The sequence below is a fragment of the Panthera pardus genome, unplaced genomic scaffold, assembly GCF_024362965.1.
Source record: "Panthera pardus isolate Hobbes unplaced genomic scaffold, ASM2436296v1 HiC_scaffold_6, whole genome shotgun sequence".
NCBI classification, from domain to species: Eukaryota; Metazoa; Chordata; class Mammalia; order Carnivora; family Felidae; genus Panthera; species Panthera pardus.
In genome coordinates, this window is record NW_026526991.1 from 52,632,514 (window position 1) to 52,637,423 (window position 4,910).

Sequence of the window (4,910 nt, forward strand, 5' to 3'; positions counted from 1 at the left end):
TTTTCTTTTTTTTTGATGTTACAGTTGAAAGACTGAAGGAATCTGAATCCCTGAGTCACTTCATGAAGGAGTGAAATGTGGTGGTGAGGAAAATTTACACTGTTATATGAGCAAGAAATAAATTATTAGCTTAAGTGACTACAATTTTATAATTATTTTGTTATAATTAATCATTTGAATCAATTACCTAATTAATGACTTAGTAATTTCATATTTCATTTTTGTAGATATATTTCTCTAATTAACTACTTTAATTCATTCTATTTTATACCTATATTACCTTAATTACTTTAATCCAATATTTAGTCTTCTGTAGGTATATTACCCTAATTACTTTAGCTATTCCAAGTATTTTTCTAATTAACTTTCTAACTAATTACCTTAATAGTACAGTTTTTATTTTTTGTAGTTACTTATTAATAAGATGGTTTTTAGGGATACCTGGCTGGTTCAGTTGCTAAAGCATGCAACTCCTGATCTTGGGGTTGTAAGTTCGAGCTCTGTGTTGGGTATAGAGATTACATAAAAATAAAATCTTCAAAAAAAAGATAGTTCCTATTTGTGTCATTTAAAAGTAACTATATATGAAAAATATAGTGTTAACATTGATCTGTGAATCCTTTTTCCACAGGGGAGAAGGTTTTTGGAATTTTTCCATGTTGATATAGGAATGTATTTAAAATATTATATGTACTCTATTATATATTATATATATCTAACTAAAAATACAGATCACTTTTCTTAACTACCATATAAAATTGTTTTATGACTATAAGTCATACTATATATTCACTTCTGATGACCATTTAGGTGTCTTTCTCTTTTTCCCTTCTATTTTGCTAGTATACACAATGCTACAATGAATATCTTTCTTCATTTTCCTTGAGCATAAATGGGAGAACCACTCTAGGATATGCTTTTCCTTAAATTGCATTGTAATGTTTTATGAGCTATTGCCAATTGCTCTACAGCAATGGTTGCTCCAATTTCTATTTCTACAGCAACATACAGTGTTCCTGTTTCTCTGCCTCCTTGCCACAATGTCAACGTTCTTGACAATTTGACAATGAGAAATGATATCTTGTTCGAATTTTTATTTTACAAATAGCTGAGCATTTTGTCAGGCTATTCAGGTTTCTTCTTATGATTATCATCCATCCACATCTATTGTCCATTTTCTGTGGCGTTTCTTTTTCTAATAGATTTTTGAAGGGTTTAAACAATAATCTGTATATAAATTTGGTTATCTCTGTCTTTCGTGTCTCTTGCTTTCGACTTTGATTATGTGTCTTTGTTGAACTTACATTTTTTTTGATGTAAAATTGATCAAATATGTGTTTTGTCATTTTTGTTTTTGTGTAAGACAATCTTCCTTACCGCCAGTATTACAAATTTATGTCTATATTTCCCTCCAATGTTTGAAATCTATATTTCACATACAGATATTATTTTATCTGGAGTTTATTAAAACAGAGATTTAATTTTATTTTTTCCATGTAGAAAATCAACATTCCAAATATCATATATTGAACAGTCTACTTTTCATCTCTGATTTATAATACTATCCTTACCACTTTCTAGCTGGGTGATATAGGCAAGTTACTTAATGTATCCATAAAATGGAAATAATAATAATAATAACATTAATAATACCCTCCTCAAGAGTTATTGTGAGCAATGAATTAGGTGTCTATCATTTGGAACAGTACCTGGTATATGGTTAGTGCTGTGTACATATTAGCCATTACTGTTTTATGTCATATCAACAATCCTATTCTTTGGAAGTAAACATTTATCTAAAAGTCTTCAGATAAAAAGCATACAATTTTATGGTCAGTACATACTTTTAGTACATACCATTAGTCCAACTAAGGGCTGGTCCCTTCAAGAGCCAGCCACTTTAAACTTGCCCTACTCATTTGAGATAAAGGAACCACATTTTGACATGGATGATGTACATAAACTACATAACCATCTGTTGTATACAGAAACACTGTAAATATAACTGTTTTGAAGAAATAACAATTGACTAAGTATTCTTTAGCATGAATGAAAATGACAGTCAATGTAATTGCCAAAATGCCCACACTTTCAATTTCAGTAGTGCTAAGAGGTGCCAGCAATTACTTCTGAATCTGACACAGTGAAGAAAATTACAGATGGGACGAGGGAACATAAAGCTTATGACGATATATGGACCATGAGCAATGGAGAAAGTAACAGACACTAATAAACAGGAAGGAAAGTTAAGATGAAAGTTAAAGAATATAAAACTGGAAGTAGCCAAGGCCCAGAGGTAAACTGCTGTGTCTCAGACATTGTAAGAGAAGAGGGAAGATTTGAACCCAGGTCTCTCTGACATCAAAATCTGAGCTCTAACTACTAGATCCCTCTTCTTTATGGAATATAAAAAATACATAAGATGAGGTGTCAGGAGTTAGATTAGAATTCTGCCTGTGTCACTAATAAATCTGTGACCTTGCCTTATTTCTTTTTCACTAAATTTGGAAGAATAATAGCCCCCTTCTATGGTTGCTGGGAGAATTGAGATAATGTTGGTGATGCCTCTGACATATGCAGGTGCCTAATCAATGTTCTCCCATCTTGAGAAATTATGTAGTTTGTATGATTAGGAACTAAATTACACCGTCCTCAGCTTCTTTGCTGTACAAATTATTTCTACAGAAAAATTAGGCTTATTTACCTCTGTACTTTTATTAAGAATAAAAATTTGCAGCAAAATGAAGGGTAACTTTGTGATTTGGAGACAGAAACAGTGGCCTTATTCTGAGCACATGTAAGCGCACACACATGCATGTGTTCCCACACACATATCTGGTGTCCTAGATCTTGCCCCTCCAACGCAGTCCCAAGGTTCTGTCTCCTTATTAAAACTTTTTCCCAGATTTGGGGCGCCTGGGTGGCTCAGTCCGTTAAGCGGCCGACTTCGGCTCAGGTCATGATCTCACTGTCCGTGAGTTTGAGCCCTGCGTCAGGCTCTGTGCTGACAGCTCAGAGCCTGGAGCCTGTTTCGGATTCTGTGTCTCCCTCTCTCTGACCCTCCCCCGTTCATGCTCTGTCTCTCTCTGTCTCAAAAATAAATAAACATTGAAAAAAAAATTTAATAAAAAAAAAACTTTTTCCCAGATTTAAAAACTGCCAATCCCAGGATGATTCAAACTTTAGCAAGTATCAAAGATTCTAGAACGGGTTCTCTGTTCCTCCCTGTTTGCCACACAGTAGCATCTTCTGGTGCAGTGGCAGCTGCATCTCGGAGACGTGATGGTCTGGGTCAGAGTAAATGGATCTGGCCATATTGGATGCCTGGTCACCAGGGCTGCTTTTAACTCTGGGAACGTAGATATTGTCGCCATCAGTGACCCCTTCATTGACCTCAGCTATATGGTCTACATGTTCCAGTATGATTCTACCCATGGCAAATTCAACAGCACAGTCAAGGCTGACAATTTTCCACTGTCATCAATGGAAAAACCATCTTCACTTTCCAAGGGCAAGATCCTACCAACATGAAATGGAGTGATGCTGGTGCAGAGTATGCTATGGAGTCCACTGGAGTCTTTACCACTATGGAGAAGGCTGGTGTTCACCAGAAGGGTGAGGCCAAGAGGGTCATCATCTCTGCCCTTTCTGCTGATGCTCCCATGTTTGTGATGGGCATGAACCACGAGAGGTATGACAACTCCCTCAAGATTGTCAGCAACGTTTCCTGTACCATCCACTGCTTGGCCCCTCTGGCCAAGGTCATCCATGACAACTCTGGCATTGTGGAGGGACTCGTGACCATAGTCTATGCTATCATTGCCACCCAGAAGACCATGGGTGGGGCCTCTGGGAAGCTGTGGTGTGATGGCCAAGAGGCTGCCCACCACATCATCTCTGCTTCTACTGGCCTCGCCAAGGCTATAGGCAAGGTCATCCCTGAGCTGAATGGGAAGCTTACTGTCATGGCCTTCCATGTCCCCACCCACAATGTGTTGGTCATGGATCTGACCTGCCACCTGGAGGAAGCTGCCAAATACAGTAACATCAAGAAGGTGATGAGAGCAGGCATGGGAAGGTTCCCTCAAGGGCATCCTGGGCTACAGTGAGGACCAGGTTGTGTCCTGTGACTTTAACACTCTTCCACCTTTGATGCTGGGGCTGGCATTGCTGTCAGTGACCACTTTGTTTAGCTCATTTCCTGGTATGACAATGAATTTGGCTACAGCAAATGGGTGGTGGACCTTACCGTCAACATGACCTCCAAGGAGTAAGAGCCGCCTGGACCACCAGCCCCAGCGATAGCAAGAGGAAGAGAGAGGCCCTCAGCTACTGGGGAATTCTTGCCCCAATTCATCCCCCAATATACTGAGAGTCTTTGATCTTTACATAGTTTCCATCCCAGGCCTCCTGAAGAAGGGGAGGGGCTTAGGGAGCCCTCTTGTCACATACAAGCAAAAATAAATAAATAAATAAATAAAAGCCAACACACCAAAGATTCTAGAATGAAAAGAAAATTTCATGACATTATGATATAGTGTTTTGTTTATGGCATAAATTAACTATAGGTACTAGCAAACAGGCGAGGAAAGTATTTGAGAGGAAGAGAAGGTTCTCCCCTCAAAACTTTGAAAGTATGATTCTTAAACTCATTTTCAGGCAAGAGTGAACTTGGAGTGACGGATGTGACTTAGGTCACAGGGAGCCTCAACAATACCCCAAGATGCAGGGTGAGCCCAGAAACAGAACTTGGAGTATAAAGCCAGGAATATAGTCTTAATATCGTATTAATGTGAGGTTGCTGGGCAGGGAGACAGAGCCCATGTGTGAGGAGGGGGACAGAAATTGAACACAGAGGGTAAGAACAAGAGGGTTCGTGATGGAAAGGAAGAGGTAAAACAGGGAATATA

The 4,910-nt window shown here is 38.4% G+C and overlaps 1 pseudogene; it reads left to right on the plus strand.

Annotated features, from left to right (window-relative positions):
• The first annotated feature begins 3,282 nt into the window (after positions 1 to 3,282).
• Positions 3,283 to 4,294, plus strand: LOC109270597 (glyceraldehyde-3-phosphate dehydrogenase-like; annotated as a pseudogene).
• The last annotated feature ends 616 nt before the right edge of the window (positions 4,295 to 4,910 follow it).